A 22,971-nucleotide genomic window follows, 5' to 3' on the forward strand; every position below is an offset into this window, starting at 1 on the left:
ACTGCCCATCTTACAGAATGCTTCTTCCTGTTTCCAAATCTCTTAGAAACTCCATCAGAACCTATTTCTAACCTTAGAAATATTCGGATTGCCATAATCATTTCCAATCTGTTATTAGCCATGGGATCTCCACCCCCAACTCCTTTCCAACCAATAGCCAATATGTGAAACAGAAACAGAGCCACTCTCCTGCTGCCCATCCCCTCAGACTCCTTTCCTTCCCACCTCTGTCCGCCAGTATGGTTCCAGAGGCATTGCCACAAAACCCCAGTACTATGTTGGGCAATGTTTAAAGACACAGCTGGAACAAGCACTTTCTAGATCTAAATGTATACCCCTCACCACAGTCCCCATGTCCAAGCACAAACCTAAGATCGACCTGTAGGAATAACCAAAGGCCTTTGCCTTTTTCATATCAGCCGGGAAAAGACTAGATTTGAGAGCAGTTTTAAATGCCACTAAGATTGATGGTAAGCAAAAGAAGTGCTCTGGGCACCTTAGCTTATTTCTGCTATAGTCGAGAGGCTAGAGTACTTGCAGTTGACTCACAGAGGTAGTCAAAAGGCAGGCAATAAGGTTAACACAAAACAAGTCAACTTTGGACATTCATGTTGATTCATGTGCCGTTGAATAGAATATCATGGCTGAAACACATGCCATGGTGGAATACACTCCTCACAACTGTCTTTTTGAGAGATTTTGATAAAAAGTACTTGCTATGGTAAGTTCAACCTGTAGAATCTCATAAATAAATGCCCAAGGGTAAAAGTCCATATGACAGAGATTATTAGTCATCCTGTTTCTCAAAACACATTTGGAAGATAGCAGGTGAAAATTAATTAATTAGTGTATGATTAAAGAGAAAGAGAGAGCGTGTGTAACTGATAAAAGATTATTCCATATTTGAGCCAGTGAAGAGATATGAGGGTGTTAGTAACTGGAATAAGGAAACTGGCCTACATATGGGGCAGACAAGGAGAGAGGGAGTTGATGAAGTTCAGCGTGTCTCACGTTCTAGCTCAGGTTTGGGGGAGGGAGGAGTAGTAGAGCCACAGCGTTGTATCCCTCAGGCTGGTGTTTCACAGGTGTGTTTTGTGCAACACTGATTCCATGGGACACATGTAGATGTTGCACCAGAGATGGTTTTGTGGGAAAACAAGTTTGGAAAATGCTAAGTTAAATAAAGTTAAACATTTCTTTACTATTAACTCCCCAAAGTACATGTTACTGTATATTATAAATATGTTCATTCATTAACTCATTCATTCAGTAAATACCTATTGAGTACCTAATATGTGATGGGGATGTGATAATTGTTTCCCAAGCTTACTGGAGTAAGAAACCTGTCCGCCTCCTCCTCACCCACCACTGCAGGACACAGCTTAAGAATTAATGGTCAACAAAGGATACTCTGGGAAATACTATTTGAGGCCCTAGGAGGTGCACAGCCAGAGTCTGAGAAGCATGGCGCAGCCAGATGGGCGGTGGCATATTTTATATAATAGAGATTGCAAAAAGAATGAGAAATACATTTATGTGGGAAAATGATGAAATCCAAACTTGAAGCCATACACCAATGTGACATATCAGTAGACAAAAGGACGTCTAAAAGAAAGCAGGAGAACCAGTGAAAAAGTGACAGAAGATATGGTTCAAGGCTAATATGGATGACAGCAGAAAAAATATCAACAGTTTTTATCAAAATGATTTCTGTAGATCCCTGGATAGAAACCAAATTGAGGAGAAGAAAAATAGAAATTAAAATAAATAAGTTTTCCAAAACTAATTGGGAAGGCACATTGAGGCAGTTTAGCGATCTAAGGCCTTGGGTGATTTACAACAAAAACTATTCCTTGTTGCCAAACAATGTGGTGGAAATTAATTATAAAATTAACATTTTTAGAATCTAGCCACATAAGCAAATATCAAAGATAATTAAAAAATCATGCTACCCCACATGTGTCCAATATATCACTTATATGATGAGCAGATTTATATAACCTATAAAGTATAGAAGTAAAAATTTTGATATGGCATTCTCATGCGTACACAGACACCCCCATTCCTCCGTCACACTATCTTCACTAAATAATGGAATCAAAAGCAAGGAAACCCATCCCAATTTAAAATGAGATGTTTGGAGACCACAACATTAAACAGAAAGACACACTTATCCTTGGCTGGTCGGCTGCAGTATGGCTGCATGCTCTTCTTTACCGGTAATGGCTAACAGCTAATATTCATAAAATAGGTGGCACATGTCTATGAAGGATGTTTCAGTAAGGAACTCTGGCAGAACATTATTTAAATAAACTTGAATCACAGATGAGCCAATCATGATGCACACTGCACAAATGCTCTGGGGGAATACCCGCTAGCCCCACCGTGGCTGTGAGGCTATGTTGTTAAGTATTCAATGCTTGGTGCCTGAAATTTTGCTTCTCATGGTACAAACTTTTAAAGCCAATATGAAATACTGACAGCATTCTGTGAGAGGATACTGAGCAAGACTGTCTTGCTTGAACTATGAGGAATCTGCGATAAGATAGGAAAAACAGGATCCACAGAGACTAGCTATAAGTCAAAATTAACAAGCAAACCCTACTTATTGGCCTGAGTAATACATGCTGAAATGGAAAGAAAATTTCTAGTTATCAGACTGACCTCATTAGCCATGTCTGGTCCCAGGGATATGACACTCAGCAAAGACAGCATCTTCCATTGAAAAGAGAATCTTCCATTGTTAAAAAGAGAAGCTTTAGCTTTCTCTTCTCTGCTTTAAAAGGTGCATCATTTCCTGATGTCTGTCCTTTCAATAGCTGGGATATATATGGGCTGTTATAAGGAAAAGATGGTTCTATTTCCAGCAGCCTATTCTTTTATATTTTTATTTCCCACTACCATTTCTAAGAGTCATTTCTGAAAATCTAACACTTTCCAGATAACCTTATTTATACCATTTGCTTATATGGCCTCTTCTGGCAACACCATTTATGTGATTAGCATTATTTAACTTAAATAATTATGCCTAAATTCCCCATTCTCTCTTAATTTCAAAGTGTTTAGATTATATACATTGCTAATTTAACTGACTACTAGTATGAGCAGTTTGTCTTATTCAATTTTATAAAATCCCTTTAGGATATATTCCTCCCACGCAGAAAATTTAAGGTCCTTATGAATGTATGAGAATAAGAAAAGCTACCTTACATGTTGCCAGAACAAATGTTTATCAAACCCAGAGCCATCCTTGCTAACATATGTACACTCACTTCTCACGATCCCCACTCCCCCCTAAAAAGAGCTCTCTAAGAACAACAACAAAACTCTCTCGTTTACACAAGGTTTACTCTAGTAATTCAACACAGTTTGGCAGAGCCCTAGGCTAAACTGAAAACAGGAAATCTTTATTTTCCTACCTCCACTTTAAAGCATTCTCTGCCCACTGGTGGTCAATTTCCTAAGGTCTTTATACTACTTTCTCAGTGCCCAGGTAACTCCCCATACCCACCCTCCCCTCACCCACCACTGCCACTATGGGTCTCCTTGCAGCCTATCTTGAAACTATGTCCCATTTTGGATCCAGCTCTGAATCATGCTGGGCTCTCTGTTATTGGTCTTGTTGGAAACTAATCTTAAATTGTTACAATGCACTCATCATATTTTGTGCTCAATGCATTATACCTTTCAACAGAGGCAATACCTTAATTCAACAGAAGTAATCACAAATGGGGTATGTTCAGGTACCACAGTAAGCCTGTGAGGAAGATTATTTTGGGGGACAGGTAAAGAAATCTCTGTGAAGCACCTCAAGTTACTCCACTCAAGCAACAGGTTATGTTGAAGTGGTGAGAATCCAGGCTGTGTTGGTACAGACTGTACTGGCACTTCCTCAATTTTGGAGTTTATTCAAATCAGTTAATTTCTCTGAACCTCAGTTTTCTAATCTGTAAAATAGGATAGTAATATCTGTGCTTGTAAATTTCTTGAGAGCATTAAAAAGGAGAACATGTGTCGGGCGTGACGTGTAGTAGGAGCTGACTAAATCTAAGTAAACTTGCCATTCCTTGCTCCCCTACATGATGTCCATATTTAAGCCACATCGAGTAACACTACATTCCCTAGTCAGTCAGTGAACGATTCACTGTGTTGACTCAGTTAGCAAATATTCATTCAAAAAATATTTAAGATCCTTCTATGTGCAAGAGGTTGTATCTGCACAATGAAGCTTTCAGTACGTATAGTGACATTTCATACATACTGATTTTGGTCTGTTAACCCCCCAAATTGTAAATTACCCATATAATCTTTAAACTAAACTGTGTTTACTAAAGTATGTTATCTCTGTCACTCAAATGACCTAACTTTTTTCAAACTTAATAATTTGTTCATCATTTTTTCTATTTGAAACTCAGAAGCCAAGTTTCAAAAGCTTCTATTTATTCACCTCACTTAATACGATGATAGTATAGGACAATAAAATATTTTCCCAATATGGATCAGAAGTTATCTCTTCCAAGCAAGAGGAAATAGCTGTTTCCCACGTACATTTGCTCTTTCTGTGTAAGAATTCACCTTGTTCACAAGTGTTCTCATTACCTTTGGAATTAAATGTCTCCTATAGCATCAATAAAGCATTGATGGAAACCCTAAAAATGGTCTCTAATCATGTGTTCTATTCCAAGATATTTTAGGGGAAGCCATCATTTGGAGGTTGAAAATAGGATGGGAAAACGTACTGCTGTTGAAGAAAGGATTACTTTCTTCTTTCCAAACAAATATAAGAATTCCCCTAGGACAGTGTTTCCAATTACAGAGTCTCCTTTGGAATATGACATGATTTTACTGAATACTATGGCGGAAAAAGGGCAATGGGACAACACTATGATGGGTCAAATTTCCTGAACAGAGTATCAGAAAAGTAACAGAGAAGGAGAGAAGGAGATACTATATTTATGTTGATAGTGACAAAAATATACTATTTTGAAAGATGAACAAGCTATCAAAACTGATGAGAAAATTTGGGGAATAAAAACGAGAAAATGTATGTGAACTTTATTCTAAAGCCAAATGTTACTTTTTTTTTTTTTTTTTTTTTTTTTTTTTTTTTTTTGAGACAGAGTCTCACTCTGTCGCCAGGCTGGAGCACAATGGCACGATCCCAGCTCACTGCAACTTCTGCCTCCCGGGTTCAAGCAATTCTCCTGCCTCAGCCTCCTGAGTAGCTGGGATTACAGGCATGCACCACCACGTCCAGCTAATTTTTGTATTTTTAGTAGAGACGGGGTTTCACCATGTTGGCCAGGATGGTCTCGATCTCTTGACCTCGTGATCCACCCGCCTCGGCCTCCCAAAGTGCTGGGATTACAGGTGTGAGCCACTGTGCCTGGCCCAAATGTTACTTTTTAAAAAATTAAAATGAATTAAAAAATTTAAAGATTTGTATTTCAGGAAAGGAGTTTTTCTTTAAAATTTGGTTGTGAATAAAGTCATTTAATTTTTCTAAACCTGAGTTTTCTCATCTGTACAGTAAGAATGAGGCTAGTCCTGGACTTCTCACAGAGGTAAGGATTAAGCATCTAATCAAGTCTAATGATTATCTTATTGTTATGAGGCAAAATGGCATAAAGGGGTCTAGGCATATTGACTGGTTGTAAATTAAGGGCTCTGTCACTTTTTAGCTGACCTGAGAAAAGTCTTTTCTATAAGAATCAATTATGTCATCTGTAAAATGGGGATAATAGTAACAATGCCTTGCAGAATTATGTTTCTATGTTGCTTGGCACATATTAAGAACTCAGTTATTACTGACCATTATTTTTTATATTGATAATAGTGGTGAAGGTCATCATTGCATTTAATCGTTACTAGAGAAACATTCAACATTCTAAAAACTCTAGTCCAAGACTCCATTGGCCCTTTCATAATTGAGCCTATTTTATAAACTAGAGACCCATGCTTTCTTCAAGACATATTTTTCTTATTAGTTCTTATACTTTAGCCATCCACTTAAGGCAGGTACTTTTAATGTTATCTTCTTTTCTTTTGTATACTAATCAAAGAATTGTACTCATGCCTAGAGATACATTAATTGTAAAAAGGTCCAATGTTATTAATTAAATTAATATATTCCTCCATTTCTATTATGTCTTTCCTATGATACTGTTTTCCACCTTTTACTTTTCCTTGTCTTTACTTATATTCCTTCATTTTTCTGAGAGATTCTGTCATTTTCCTTCTTAAAACTGCATAAACCAGGAAAATAAAACCAGGAAATTTAAAACTTCAGTTTCCAGATCTCTGAAGCATGAACAGATGGACATAAAAAATCTAGTCTTTTTTTCTTTTTCATTTGCCTATCCACAACCTGAATATATCAAAATTACCATCAAAGCCAACTTTCAACATAACCACTTTTTTTTTTCTTTTGGCTCCCACATTAAATGTTAGGACACTAAGTATTGATTCAGTTCAAATTGATTATATTGCTATCTAATTTTTAAGCCACAGAAACTGACCTCATCCAGAATTAATATTGGAAGACATAATTTTGTTAATTTTACATTTGAAATAAAACCTGTAAGTATACAAAATGAGGTATAAACACTTCTACTTACTTCAGCTTTTCTACACATTTTAGTATTTCTTAGTTCAGAAAAAGGGAGTAAAAATAAAACAGATGGATAAATTTGAAATATCTGACTTGCTGGGCCATTACTCATTTACTACAATATAAGCAAGGCTTGAAGGCAAAGATAGCAAATACTCAGTGAAAACACTGAGTGAAAAAGGTTCAGAGAAAGAAACAGTCATTCCTCATTCAACAAAAATTAGAGTGCCTATTATGTGCCAGGTAAATTAGCTAAGATGTCCTCATGGAACATATAATGTTGTAGGTGCTTCAATCAGGAAAGAATTAGGTGCTACAAGATGAGAGCCCAACCCTAGAAAGGGAGTTAGTGCCAGGGAAGGCTCTCTAGAGAAGCTGATCTTCAGCTGTGACCTCCATGATAACTAGAAGTTAGCCAGGTATGGGAGCAAGAGCTGGGATGTGCTAAGAGTAACAGCATGTGCATAAAGCCCAGGGCAAGAGAGAATATGGTCCAGAGACGAAAATCAAAACATGGCCAGAGCATTGACTGGGCAGAGATAGATGGGAAGGTGTGGGGAGGGGAGGGACAAAAGATGAGGCCTGAAAAATAAACAGGGAGAGGCCTTTCTGCCCTTAATGACACAAGTGAGGGGTCAGATTGGGTCTGAATAAACATTCCAGATACGGCTTCAATGGACTGGGGCAAACATGCTAGAGCAAACACCAATGTTCAATCCTCCCTTGCCTTTTCAATTCCTACTAAAATAATGGTAGGGAATTTATTTAAAAGGCATAGGCTTACAAGGATAAAATGAAAAACTGGGAAGGACTGCAATGGAAAAGAATGTGAACCAAATTTCAGAAGATGGAAAGCAGATGGATGAGTGGTGGTTGAGCAGAGAGGGGGAGGCAGAATGTGTCCATAAGCATGCAGGTTTGTGTGTGTGTGTGTGTGTGTGTGTATGTAGTTTTAGACAAGAAGAAGGTTGTGTGTTCCACAGAAACTCGGAAAGGCTCAGGAATTTATCAGTCCAGGTTCCTCTATATAGAGGTACACTTGTGGAGCGAAACTGAAAACAGAAGAATTGATAGTGATTTTACATAGAGAGAAATCAACCCCCTTGATAACTTCTCTAAGTCTATGCAGCTCCCACTTCAACACCAGAAAGGATGCTTCCTAACTTGAGGGGTTAAACCAGAGACCAGGGGAGGCCAAAGGCAAGGGTGAGTGAAGTGAAAGTACATCCATTCATTGGTGATGTTTCTCCAGAACCTTTCACCTATTTGGCTCCCAGAGAGCTGGAGATTCACCTTCTAGGAAATTATAAGAGCCTTTCTCTGGAAACTAACTAAACTGACTTAGTGAAACTGAAATGTGGGGATGCCACAACAAAATAATTGAATTTGTTTGTTCATTCCATGAGAAAGGTCACCAGTCAACAAGCACTGTCTCTGAATAGAGAACTTCTAATCATCTGTCGCAGTCTTGCTCTCTGATATGAATGGACAGCCAGGAACCAGCAGACATTTGAGGAAAACTCATAACATGAAATAAACAAGACAAAGCATAAGAAAGGAACTTGTGATATGCAAGTGCTGGAAAGGGAAGAGCATGGTCCCTTTAAATGATAGGGAATGGGGGAAGGGAAGTGCTGGGTAGGGGAGGGTGGGGTCCCTGGCTAGGGCTCCACCCCCATGGACCTAGGTGAAGACAGGCATTTCCTGCCTAAATGCTGCATTTCCCAAGACACCCTGGCCTGCCATGCCCCCATCCTGTGCCTATAAAAACCCTGAGACCCCAGCAGGCAGACACACAGGCGGCTGAATATTGAAAGAAGCACATCAGGGGAGGAACACACGGGTGGCTGGACATCCAGAGGAACATACTGACAGGCACTGGGTATGATCCAATTCTTCCGGTACACCAAGGAAAGAACCCAGGATACAGAAAACCCTCTGTCCTTGTGACAAGGTAGAGGTTTAATTGAGCTGGTTAAAACAAGGCGCCTATAGACAGCAAAACTAAAAGAGCACCCTGTAACACATGCCCATTGGGGCTTCAGCTGTAAACATTCACGCCTAGATACTGCCATGGGGTCAGACCCCCACAGTCTCCCTGTCTGTATGCTCCCCTAGAGGTTTGAGCAGTGGGTCGCTGAAGCACCAAGTCACACCCCCATCACACACCCTGGGAGGGGAACAAGGGAACTTTTCCTGTTTCACTTGGAAGAAACTGAGACAATGTAGAGAACAGGAAAAAACTTAAAAAAAAATCCTATAAGAAATATTCACATTGATAATTGCATCCATGGCAGAAAAGACAAATGCAGTAAGAAAGGACATCCAAGAACAATAAAGAGTGCTTGCAATTAAAAATATAACTAAAAAATAATAATAATAAATAATCGATGGAAGGGCTGAATGATAAGTGGAGAAAATCTTGTAGAAAGCAGAACAAAAACAAAAACAAAAATAAGGAGGATGGGAAAAGAGATAAAATAAGGTCAATTCAGGAGTTGAAGAAAGTGAATACCGAGAAAATAGTGTGGGAAGAAAATCAAAGAAAAAAATATAAGAAATTTATTTGTACTGATGGATTGAGTTCCTAGAATAATAAAGGAACCAAAATTCAATCCAAGTAGAATCATTATAGAATTTCAGAATACCAGAGGTAAACCAGAAAATCCTAATACCTTTCAGGTGAGAGAGCAAGGGAAGTCACATGCAAGGAGTCAGAAAAGTCTAAAAAGCAGAAAACAATGGAACATGACCTCAAACTTTTGAAATAAATGATTTTTAAATAAGAGTTCAATACTTGGTCAAATATCAATCAAATGTGAGGTAGGCTAGAGGCATTTTCAGGCAATCAAGTCTCTTACGTACCCTTTTTCTTGAGAAGATACTGGTGGATGTGCTCCCTATAAGAAAAAAGTAAACCAAGGAAGAGAAAGACACAGAATCCAGGACATAGTTGACCCAAGGGCCCAAAGAGCAAATAGAACAAACGGCAGCAAGACAATTGAGGCCTCCAGGAAGGTAGCATCCAAGAAAAAAATGGAAATGATAGGTTTCCTAATGTGGCCAACACTGAGCAGATGAATTAGTGACAGTGAGAGCTTGAGAATGGATTTGTTGATAGTGACAGAGAAACCAAGCAAATAAACCCAATGTAATAATTAGCTCCAGGAAAAAATGAAGAGTTGTTTGGGAAAGGAAATCTAATCATAGAACACAATGAGGCTCAGCAGGGAACACTTTTTACATAGTAATAATGCTGTAAACACAGAATATTTATTTAACCAAAAGTTGAGATATACTCATATTGGAAAAATAGGGTGAGGGAAAATGTGCGTGTGCGTCCATGCTTATAAAAGAGAGCTAACTCAATCATTTCCAAAGGCAGGAAAGTCAACAGATCTCTCACATTTAAAAAAAAATCAAGAAATAGCAAGATAAGAAATTACTACAATTTTGTCAGAGCGTAGCCTCTGAGGAAGGTATGGGGCAGGGGGGTAGGGAGGACTGAGGAAGAAGATATTGCTTTTTATTATAAACCTTTTGTTGTACTCTCTCATGTTTTAAAACTAAATACATGAATTATCTTGGGGATTCATTATTTTTGTAATCTCTGGAAATATTGTGCAAAAATCTCTTTGAATATTGCCTCTTAAAATTTTTTCTAATTTTTCCGTCTGGAACTCCTATTAGACATATGTTGGATTCTCATCTTTTAAGATCTTAATATCTCTTTCCTATTTTCTTTTTTTTAAAATTTGTATATATATATATGATGGGGTCTTACTCTGTTGCCCGGGCTGGAGTGCAGTGGCATGATCACAGCTCCATGAAGCCTCCAATTTCTAGGCACAAGCAATTCTCTCACCTCAGTCTCCCAAGTAGCTGGGACTGCAGACTCATGCCACTGTGCCCAACATCTCTCCTATTTTCAATTTCTTTCTCCATTTTGCTACATTCTTTTAAGTTTTTACTATCTAGCTTCTAGGTTGCCAATTCTCATTCTCTTTCTCGCTCTCTTTTTTTTTTTTTTTTTTTTTTTTGAGATGGAGTCTTGCTCTGTCACCATGCTGGAGTGCAGTGGCACGATCTCGGCTCATTGCAACCTCCACCTCCCAGGTTCAAGCAATTTTCCTGCCTCAGCCTCCCAAGTAGCTGGGACTACAGACGCACGACACTGCGTCCAGCTAATTTTTTTTATTTTTAGTAGAAACGGGATTCACCATGTTGGCCACGATGGTCTTGATCTCCTGACCTTGTGATCTGCCCACCTCGGCCTCCCAAAGTGTTGGGATTACAGGCATGAGAATGTAATCCTCTCTTTATCAATTCTCTCTTTATCAATGTGTAATACTTAGCATGTCCACTGAGTTAATTTTGATGAATATATAAAAATTCTATTTAGTCCTCAAAAAATATGCATTTTTTATGGTCTATTTTTTATTTCTCATGTTTTCAATTTATTTCTTATACCATTATTTTAAAACCTACTTTATCTTCTCTATCCAGAAGTCCTAGTATCTGAAGTTCGTGAGAATCTAATCCTATAGGAAGTTGTTAGAGCCAGTTTCTAACCTGCTAAAAGTCAGAAACTTTTGGACTAGAAAATGGATAGGACACATCAGAAGAGAAGGTTTTGTGAATAGGTGAGGAAGGTGACAAGTTCACTTTTAGGCATTACTCAGCATGACTTGGAAGAGCTATTGATGCACCAAAGTGAGCCAATGGAAAGAGGTTTGAATCCAGGTTTTATTCTTCCTTAAAAAGGAAAAAAAAAAAAAAAAGAAAAGAAGTAGTTTTCTAAAGTCTAAGATATTTACTTAAGCTCTTAGGCAACCTGAGGTATTTACAGAGTGCCCATGCAAACTCAAATCTCTGCTCTTATGGGAAAAATAATTAGAAGAAAAATCAGACCTTTTAACATTCTATGGCCAAATTTCCCTCTTCTGAGCTTTAAAAAAATTTTGCACGTTGGTTGTTTAAAGATCACAACAATCCATGGTCTTCTTTCAGAATATAGTGAACATTATTGTGAGGTTCAACATTATTTGCAGAACAGTTTTTTACTTTCCACCTTGAAATATTTTTTCTTTGAAAAGTAAGTTCATGAAAATGGGCAAATACTCTCAGTAGAGACTTAATATGAATTCAGAGTTTGTGTTAATATTATTGTGGGTCATAGCCACAAAGATGTACAAACATCTCTATAAATACTAAAACGGATATAAATGAAAACTGTATACCTTTAATCATATAATAAATATTCTAGAAAAGGTATTATTCAATGGAGTTCTCATAGAAAATAAAAAAAAAATTCTTGTAACTGAAAAAGGAAATTATTCCATTATTTAGATGTATTGAGAGTCTGCATGGGCTATCTTAAAGTATAGTGTATATCACCTGAACTGTCAATACATGCTGTACTTTATACACATTTAACACTTCAGTAATGTATGCCAGGGTATAACTGAGTCCTCATAGTGTCAAAAGCCAGATTATTCTAGAACTAGATATTAGTTTGGGAATACAGACAGCAAATGGCCAGATGGCCCTGCAGTAAACTGCTGAAGGCCGTTTAAAACCAATCCATGTGTAGATGTATTCCAACAGAGAATTATGGGCAACAAATCAATGAGATACCAAAAATTGTGTTACAATATCTTTGTTAAGCCAGAAATAACATTCCAATTTTATAGGACTCGAATTAAAACAAATCTTATTCTTTACTTCCCTGTTACCACAGGGAAGTTTATTTGCTCATTTATTTACCATAAACGAGCAAAATCAACTCTGTTGTCTAGCAGGTTTATGGCCCACAGTACATGCTCGCTATACAGTTGCTGAATGAATGAATGCCTTGGTATGATGAAGTGGAAAAGGTTATGTATACACTATTCTATGATTTTCTGGGTCCTGGATGCTTCTGTATACTGCTGTGTGGTTTGGGAGTTTGAGTATGTTTTATTTAGGTGGTTTGCATATGTGAAGTGGAAAGAGGTAAGGTTGGTTGAAGGGTAATTATTTCTTGATGGAAGAATATAAAAAGTATAAACAGGTCAGCTATTGCTTAAGCAAACTCAGCTCTTCATTCCTGATCTACAATGCAAATGGTATACAAAATAAGGTTTCATTAAAGAGTGACTGTCACATCAACAGGAAAGAGAATGAAGACCTGCTATGCAGTATTATTAGATATACTGAATTTGTTGTCACTAAGATCAACAAAATACTGCTTTGAAGGACTACACACTGTGACACAGAAATAGCTTTGCTACATAGAACACTCCTTTGATATAATTTTTTTTCATTTTATTGTAATGGGGTTATACTTCTAGAAGAAATGAATATCAATTTATTGATGACTTGGACTACTATTTAAAAAGTAATACGCCAATTAGAAAGCATCTGTGATAACTAACAATCTATTTTGAAAGAAAAAAATTAGAATCCTTCTATCACATGATATCCCCATCACACGAAATAACTCCATTATCGTAGGATGTGGAATGGGACTTTTCCTATCATCTTGGCATTTCAGCTGAGGCTCTAATGCTGAGGATTAATACCTACAAACGCTAAACAGAGGTGCTAGGCACACCTCTGCAGGACTTGCTAAAGACAGAAATATTATCTGTAAAATACTCTTACCCCATCACTCTCTAACAGCCTATATAAGAAAAGGGTAGAGACTGGGATATCTGCCAGGAGAGGGGCTGGCATCTCTTTCCCCAAGCTGGATGGCTGCCAAACAGCTGAAACTCAACACCTGCCTCCTTCCACTCCTAGTACAGAGCACAGAATTCTTGAGAGAACCTACTGCATGCCCCCTAAAATATGGGGCATAGATCATGGTGATGGCCCTGATTTGAGATTCTGAAGGTAGGATACTGACCAAAGTTGTCAACATGGCAGGTCAAGGAGAAAGGCAAGCAATGGAAGTAGTGTCTATTTTTACCGTTTGTAAGGAAGAAGATGCCTGATGTGTTTTCCTGTGGGCCTAGTGGTGCGGGGAGGGAGCTAGGCTTACACAGTATTGAAAGGACTATGCTTAAGAAGACTGGGCCTGTAGGGCAAGGTACACGCAAGTGGGGTATGACCTGAGAAAAGGAGGTGATTAGAAGTCACCCAGATATGGTCTCATCCATGACAGGTGTACTACCTCTGTGTATGAGGTCTCCACAGGTATGTCTCAAAAGAACATAACTAAGTGCCACACAAAAGACCCAACCACAGGCATCTGACACCTAAGAGAGGCCCTCAAACAGTACCAGCTATGTAACTAGTGTACTCCCCTTTTCTCTCATCCCTCCTCCCAGTCCAGTCCCTACTTCAGGAGCCTGAAGGAGAGGGGAGAAGGCATGAACAGATGTATAAGTAACTGGTCTATTGAACAGGTTGGACTTTATAGGGTATAATGAGGGAGTCGTTTTAGTTTCCCTTCCACCATTGCCTTCAATCACATTCTCAGATCTTCTTCTTGTGGGTGACAACTTGGGAAGATACTATGGCTTTCTGGCTTGTGGCTAATTTCTTCTGGTACTGCTAGCATATTTTTCTCCTTCCTACATTATAATATAGGGTTAGAAGAGGCCTTTTCAAACATGGTGCTAAAGGTAGAAACCACAAAAGAAAAGAACGGACTTGGTTGGGAGCGGTCGCTCACAACTGCAATCCCAGCACTTTGGGAGGCCGAGGCAGGTGGATCACCTGAGGTCAGGAGTTTGAGACCAGCCTGGCCAACATGGTAAAACCCCGTCTCTACTAAAAATACAAAAAATTAGCCAGGCATGGTGGCAAACACCTGTAATCCCAGCTACTTGGCAGGCTGAAGCAGGAGAATCGCTTGAACCCAGGAGGTGGAGGTTGCAGTGAGCCGAGACTGCACCACTGCACTCCAGCCTGGGTGACAGAAATTCCATCTCAAAAATAAATAAATAAATAAAAAAGAATGGACTAATCTGTCATCTGTGTAAATAAAGTATCACAAATTTCATAAATACAACTGAAAGACAACCCACAAAACTGTAAGAAATATTTGTAACATATACAACAGAGTTAATCAGTTAATGCTTGGAAATCAGTGGGGGCTCACTGTCAGGTTCAATTAGTTCCCTCTACTAGATGACCTAGTAGCTGTGTGACTTCAGATGATTCACTTAACATCTCTGGGCTTCAGTTTCCTCTTCTACAAAGGGGGATTAATACCATTACTGACATTACTGGGTTGTGGGGAGGATTAAATAAGCTAATTTATGTAAAGCACTTAGCACAGCATCCAGGCAAGAATATGTACTCAAATAAACCTCAGCCTTTTATCCTCATTACCATCATCGAATTTCCAAGCGGCAAGTGATGGGTAGTAAAAATTGATTTGTAAGCATTCTTCCCCTATTTTGTCTGTATCAGCATAGTATTCCAGAATAAGCATGTGTTACTTTGGTAGGGAAAATACACAAACTATTTCAATTAAAAAATAAGAATAAAGTCATTTGTGATCCTCTGCCAACTTTACAAAGTAGAGAAAAGCAGCTGCAGTTTCTTACTTGGGCTAGAGATGATCCTCCTGTTCAGTTTGTTATACATAACGTCCCTGAGCTATTGGATAGGCAAGATGGTTCTCCTCCAATGGAGGCAAGAGCCATCTGGTCATTCATTGACAGAAATAAATATCTGATTACCAATTACGTTTCCACTGATCAGTATATATACACACAAGACAAGCAAAAGATATAAGGGCCTTAGAAAACAGTCACAGGAATAGAATCAAACATTTTGTATCACAGCATTATATTATGTTGTCACATCGGGTTTTACTTGTATATCATATCACCTCATTTACCCTAATGAAAAATTACTCCTCGGACTCAGGTTCCTTTACTGGCCTCACCATTCACTCTGGGCACAATTTTATAAAAATAAGGCAAATGGAAAGATACTGATGTCACTTGTCAGATGAAGCAAAACCACATGAGAGGCCCTGGCTCTGGTGCTCATTTAGGTTAGGTTGAAGTAAGAGGGAAGAAGTTCTGGGATGTATGTGTCACAGTTATTTGAAATGGCTGCCTTCCGCAAACAAGCTCAATTTACAAGAGAAGCACACATAAGGTAGAGGAGGGTTTCAAGTTTTAAACTATGTTACTAAGTACACATTTGCTTCTAAACTTTAAAGCAGCGCTGAATTGCATTTGGATAGAGTTATAGCATTGCTTTAAACACACACGCACACCCAGAGACACACACCATGGAGGTAATCCAGTTACTCCTGCAGCACAGATGTGCACAAGAATGCTCTAAAGTGATTAAGATAGGGCTTTAAAGTTAGTTAATTAGAAACATCTCTTTTTCTATGATCAACACTGATATCAGCTCCAGTTCTGGTTGGTGGAATTTACATTTCAATCTAGATTTAAATGTTAAGATGCACTTTGGACTTGCTCTTGTGCTGTAGAATTGGCTTAGTGTGGGGGCCATTAGTATCTAAACTCCTTCGATCACTTCTAACAGTTTTAAAAACAGAATTCTGTTTACCTCATATTATTAAACAGAGCTTCTTATAAATAGCACTTATCCTTCCTTGGAAGGAAGGATAACAAAAGTCATAAATGTAATATTATAAAACCTATTTTCATAGAAAAGAAATCATTTGTCATTAACAGAGCAACCACACCACTCTGCTCTGATTACTGGCAATGATCCTTTCTAAAAAGAACATAGGACTGTTGAGAGGGTAAAGTATAACAACGTATAGGAAAGTGTTCAGCATAGTGGTTGGCACAAATACTTGCTTAACAAAGTTTAGTGTTGCAAAATGAAGGTTATTGCCAGAGAAAGTGAACCTAGAGAGTTATAATGAACATGCACTTATTTTTACAAGTCCAAATTTTATTTTCACAAGACTTAAATATCAAACTCTCAACCTATAGACGTTATATTGGAAAAATATTTCTGCTATTGGAGATTTTTAAAGTTACAGTCACATTAAAGTCCCAAAGGACAAATGAGGCTGCTTCCTACTGGCCTTACATTCCTTAACCCAAGCCACATGCAAGAGAACACAAGGTCATTCCTGGCCTCCTGGAGCCATGTTGATGAGACCACGCTTCCACCGATGAGCAGAACAATCCAATTTCCCTGGATTACTAAATAGATCAATTAGGTCATCTTCTAACAAAATATATATTGTTCTTCTACTGGAAAACAATATGGATATACTCTTTGAAAGAGATATACGTGATCATTCCTGTCTGCTAGGATAAATGAATCTGTTGGTGTTAATGGCAAAGAAACTTGTTTGCAAAAGAATGGCCCTTTCATTTGGTTTTATTTGTATTTTGCTCGCAACACTAGAGAGGTTGGTAACTATGCCAGTTAAATTTCCCTCTCACTAAAGTGGTCACATATGTCTGAGAAACAGGACTGGGAGGGGATCTGTAGGGTGTCTGTGTAAAAATTCATCAGTAGGAGAGTGAGAGTAGCAAAATACCTTTAGAATCAAATTGCCTTGGACTCAAATTTCAGGGTCACCATCTAATAGGTAAGTAACCCTGGGCCAATATGATAACCTAGCTGAGCCTTTTGTTTTTCACTTATCAAATGAGAACAACTTCCTAAGGATGTTTTAAGGATTAGTTGAAACGTTGTATGGCTAACTAATGCATCTCTTATTAGAGGGAGACTATGTCTCAATAAATTCATTTCACACTGAGACTAACTTCCCCAGAAAGACAATACACCTGCTTAGCCTAGACAAAGTGGTTGCTGATGTTTTGGGTTATCATTATTAGAGGGAGACTCCTGGAAAAGTCCCAGAATTGTTTGATGAATTTATATATTTTCTTATATTTATTTTTATGTCTGCTCTAAATAGCCCCATTGAATTTCTCACCTTGCACTGGTGGCTACTGTTCATGGTAGGGGTCTAAAAACTTTCCAGACACCTGAGTTGTGAGGATGGCAAACAACAATGATGACAACCAACACCCGCCTTCCCTTGTAATTTGTTCTCTTCTTCCATTATTTCTGATTGGTTTAGTTGCACTAAGAACTCAAAGAAAATAATGAATAAATAAGAAAGACTTGTTTGAGGAATATTATTCAAATTGGTTAAGTGCAGATGCTTGAGAACCGGCTTTAAAAAAACATGCTAGCAAAGCTCAGGGAGGGGAGATAAGAAAAAGAAAAAATCTATAACTAGACACCAGTATCAAAATTTTCATTCTTAAGATTGCTTTCCTTTTTTTTTCACTTTCTCTTAGTCAAAACACTATCAAGTCATAACGTATACTAAGAGTACTGAAAAGCTTTCAAATAGGTAGACAGATATTATCTTCCTAATGTGTTATTACAATTATATTATGTTAAAGGTTCAATTCTATAACCTGTATATAATTATACAGCATAGCGTGAGTGTGAGTGTGTGTACCCATCTGCATTTATTTGCATTTTTCTAGAAAGGAGCTCATAGATTTCACCTAATTTCTAAAGAGATTCACGACATCTCTATGAGGTTGAGAAGAATTCATTCATTCCATGAATATATTTTGTACAAATACTTTGTTAGGTACTATGGTAAGCAAAGGAACACATGGAAGACAGTGTTTGGCCTTTGCAGTTTAGAGTGTAGCAAATGATTTGAATGAGGGGGTTGGAGTGAGGTGAAAGTATTAATCTTACCACCTTACTAATTACTCTTCTCTCCTAATTCCACCCTACCCCATCTAAATCTTCTTTCCCAAGTCTCACAATCTCCTTGGGACAAATTCTCCATATTAAGCAGTATTAATATAGTGCTTAATAATCAGCTTCACTGATGATGTTGTTCAAGCAACCTGCAGTGGCCTCTCTACTTTATCCTGAAAGGTTCAGTTCAATGTCTACCTTCCCTAAGACACTTTTTCTGAAACTCCTGAATATAGTTGACTACTTATCAACCATGACTGCTGGTTTCATGTCCCTTTGTTTTTTCTTCCTAACTAAAAGCAAGCTCTAGGAAGCAGGAATCATGTCTTACATATAATATTTTTGTTTGTGTTCCTGCCTAGCTTGGGCCTACTCTAAATGATTGTTTCCTGCTAAAGAAGATGAATAGACTTAAGGCTGGTTCTCTAACCTAGATTCAAACGAAGGAAGAAGGAAGTCTTCTTAGAAGGAAATTTTAAAAAAAAGATGTGGAGAGTGTAGAGGAAAATAAATGACAAGAGAAGAGTCAGTAAAATAATATGTGTCAAGAGAGACAGGGAGAAAGATATGCAATTGGAAGTATACAAGAGGTGCTGGGCTCTCTATGGAGGGTGATTACAGGGGCACTACGAAGCTCTAGGAGTATTCTCAGATCTGCGGAAGGAGGCACAATGCTGTTAATAATTGCAGTCAGAAAAGAAACCTCATGGAACTTGTTCATTTCTGTGAACGAAGCTGTAGCCAAGCTAAGAGGCACGTTGTCTTCCTACAGCATGAATCTTGGTGTGAGATGGAGCTTGCCAAGACTCATAAAATGTACCCACTTCTGTTCGTTCGAGTGGGAACAAACGTTCCTGCCAGACAAAGCTCATAATGCTAATGGATCTTACTGTAGTTGCACATCAGAAGTTTTAAAATACTGGGGAATTTGAAGATACTATTGATGTCTAAAACCTATTTCCAAAGACTGATTCACAATTGATCTGGGATGGGGCCTGACAACTGTTATTTTTTTTTTAATACCAGGTGGTTCTAAGTTGCCACCAGAATTGAAAACTGCTCTAATTGCCATCTAGGAAGAAAATTCAAGGGCTTGGGTATAGTGGCAGGATACCCTTTTGGTACTAATCCTTTTCAAAAGTGAAGGCCATAACCTTAGAAGAGAAAATTGGATATAAAGAGCAAACAGGTGGCTACATAGATAGTGCTAAGAGTTGCTCTTGTAGACTCGAACAAGAAAAAGTACACAGAAAAAGTGTTTTTCATGAAGCCAGGAAAGAATGTCCCTAATTTGCCAACATCACCAAGAAGCTTTTAAACTGAATTTTGGAAGGAAGAGCGGGAGAAAAATACTCAGATACAATCATAAAACCTGAAGCCATGGAGGATAAAACAAAGCAGCAAGTGGTAAAAGTACCCAAAGAATTTTAGGAAAAAATTAAAGGGAAGCCAGCAGTGATGAAAACTTTAAGCCTAAGTCTGTACATCAAAGTTTGAATAAGCAGCCAATTTACTTTGGAATTTTTATGCAGTTTATGAAATTTTTATGCTCTTAGGGGGTATGATTACTTCTTCTTCTTCTTTTTTTCTTGAGACAGAATCTCACTCTGTCGCCCAGGCTGGAGTCAGAGGTGCGATCTTGGCTCACTGCAACCTCTGCCTCCTGGGTTCAAGCGAGTCTCCTGCCTCAGCCTCCCGAGCAGCTGGGACTACAGGCATGCGCCACACGTTTAGGTGTGTGGCTAAAAACATTAGCGCCGGCTACTTTTTTTGTATTTTTAGTGGCGACGGGGTTTCACCATATTGTCCAGGCTGGTCTCAAATTCCTGACCTCATGATCTGCCCACCTCAGCCTCCCAAAGTGCTGGGATTACAGGCATGAGCCACTGCTCCCGGGCCTGGGGGTATGATTATTTTTAAGATGTTGCAAGGCAATGAGAGACAGGAAGCACTGTAATGATTAAAAGTGCAAGCTTTGGAATGTGACAGTTCTGGGTTCAAATCCTAACCTTATCACTTACTAATGGTGTAGGTTTTGGTAAGCTACTTAACTTCCCCAAGCCTCAGTTTCCTCATAGGCAAAATGGGGAGAATTATATCTACATCATAGGAATTACCGTTAGCATTAATATAGTTAGTGCCAAATGAACTTGAAGATGTTAATAACCCAGCACCAAATGTGGAACATAGTCTTTACTTAATAAATATTTGCTTTTGAATAGTAGTGCTATTGTTAAGAATAAACCCTAGCCAAAATGAAAACTTTGTTCCAAAGGATAAAAGATTTGCTCAAAAGAAAGAGCCATGTACGTCATGAAAATCATAGTATCCGTCTTGCATATTATAAGCCCAAGGGTGGAGACATTTTGGGAAAAAGAGAGAAAGTGGTGGTGGTATTTGTTGGAAAATGCACTCCGGACTACCAGACCAGGTAGAGGATGTGGTTTGGTAACAGAGATTGCAAAACTGGAGAAGAAGTACATAAAGTGGTGGTGGGGGACTTCAACCATGAGGACACCATCTGGAAGTGTTGCTTGGCAAATTGGATAAATTCTTGACTTACTTTCCTAAGAGTTTAAGCTCAAAGAAGGCAGATGATGCAAGTAGAGAAACTACTTTTCTGGACTTAAATCAGACAAACTGGGATAAAGGGTGAGTGCAGGATGTGGAAATGATCAGGAACTTAAAAGAAAAGTGGCCACTTAGCATTGTGAAACTCAAGGGGGAAAAAAATAGGGACTAGATAAAATTTGGTATATGTTTAGATTACAGAAAAATTTCAAAAACAAGAGACAGAAGGTAACTATTATCCCATGGAAAAGATGATGTGAAAAGTATAAAAAATATTTTGGCTTATAAAATAATGGCTACCTCCAGAGAAATATTAAAAGAAAAACAAACACTGTTTTACTATACACTTTCAACACTTCTGACACCAAATGTGTGTTTTTTCTCCACAATGACCAATTCTCTAACACCAACAAGGTATTCTACAATTCAGTTTAATTCTGAGACTATGTACTGGAGTTAAGGGTTAAGTACTACAAGAGTGTCCTACTTTAGATGCCAAGTCTGAGCCTTAAATACTTCTGACCAACAGCTATAAATTGGTATTCCCACAACCCCTCTTTGGGTTTGATAATTTGCTAGAACAGCTCACAGAACTCAGGAAAACAGTTTACTTACTAGATGACTGGTTTATTGTAAAAGGATACATCTCAGGAACAGTCCAATGGAAGAGATGCATAGGACAAACCACAGGGAAAGGGGCATGGAGCATCTATGCCCTCTCCAGGTGCACCCCCCTCCCAACACCTTCATGTGGTCATCAACCTGAAAGCTTTCCAAACCCTGTCCTTTTGGGTTTATAGGGAGGTTCCATTATGTAGGTATGACTGATTACATCATTGGCCATTGCTGACTGAACTCAATCACTATCCAGTCCCTCTTTCTTATCAGAAGGTCAGAGTGTGGGTGGGGCCAAAAGTTCCAACCCTCTAATCACATGGTCGGTCCCTCTGTCAACCAGCCCCTCCTCCTTAGGGGCTTTCCAAAAGTCACACGGGCATGAACCTAAACTCAGGTGTGGTTGAAAGAGACTTGCTATGAACAACAAAAGACACTCCTTTCAACTTTATAGCTCCTATCACTCAGGAAACTCCATGCATTTTAGGAACTCTGTATCAGGAACCTGAAGCAAAGATCAAATACGTATTTCATATTATATCATTGTATCACAAACACACAAGAAAGCAGTGGGGCTGCATGGGATGAGTGGATGCAGCAATGTGGGTGCAGAATAAAGCTGAGAAGAGTAAGTCTTCGAATATCCAGGATTCTTACACTGTCAAGGAGTCCCCTTGTTCTCTGCTGTTTGTTCTCTGTTCGAGGAGAACCAACTAGGGTGAATGGGTGTAAGTGAGGGAATCACATTTTGGAGGTAAAATGTATGAACAACCATAGCCATTCCCCTGAATGACCAGTAAGATACCAGCTAATACAAAATTCTGGGATAATTTTTTTAGATCTCTAGGTTAGAACAGAGTCCTGGACATAGTAATGCAAGACTAGCTTCCAGGCTTCAGCTTAATAGCCACCACCAGGAAAGCTAGGTGTTTCATCCATGTGTACACACACCACCACACAATCCTCTCGCACTTGTTATTATTTGTCTGCCAGCTATCCCAGCCTTTATGCCATAGGGATGATTCTATCCTATTCGCTTTCGTACTGCAACACCTAGCACTAATCCTGGCACCAAAACACTTATTTGTTTGCTTTATATTGGAATTTAGACACGTTAGTGTCTTAGGCTTCATTTAAAAAATGAGATTGCAAGAGAATGAGAGATGGAGGGTTGCCAGTTACCACACTTGGATTTACAATCCATCTCTAGTTTATTTTCTCAGGATATTCCATTTGAAAATGAAAAAAAAAATCTTAAGTTTTTAAACTGAATTTGCCAATGTTCCTCCTTCCACATTACTAGAAGTATTACAGTATATACACTTCATTCTTGAGTGGAGTTCAATTAAAGTCAATGTCAGTTTGAAAATTTCTCCATCTCCTTCAAATTACCTGGTGCCTGATCTTCTGTTTTATTTTGTCATGTTTTATCTTGTTTTAAGGAGTGGAGGGTTGGGAATGACCACTTTAGTGACAGCCCAAAACACATTAAATTTTCT

The 22,971-nt window shown here is 38.4% G+C and overlaps 1 protein-coding gene across 50 annotated transcripts in view; it reads right to left on the bottom strand.

Annotated features, from left to right (window-relative positions):
• GTDC1 (glycosyltransferase like domain containing 1) overlaps positions 1–22,971 on the bottom strand; it is a 383,038-nt gene that overhangs the window by 64,699 nt on the left and 295,368 nt on the right. The window lies entirely within an intron of this gene.

The sequence above is a fragment of the Gorilla gorilla genome, chromosome 11, assembly GCF_029281585.2.
Source record: "Gorilla gorilla gorilla isolate KB3781 chromosome 11, NHGRI_mGorGor1-v2.1_pri, whole genome shotgun sequence".
Classification (NCBI taxonomy): Eukaryota; Metazoa; Chordata; class Mammalia; order Primates; family Hominidae; genus Gorilla; species Gorilla gorilla.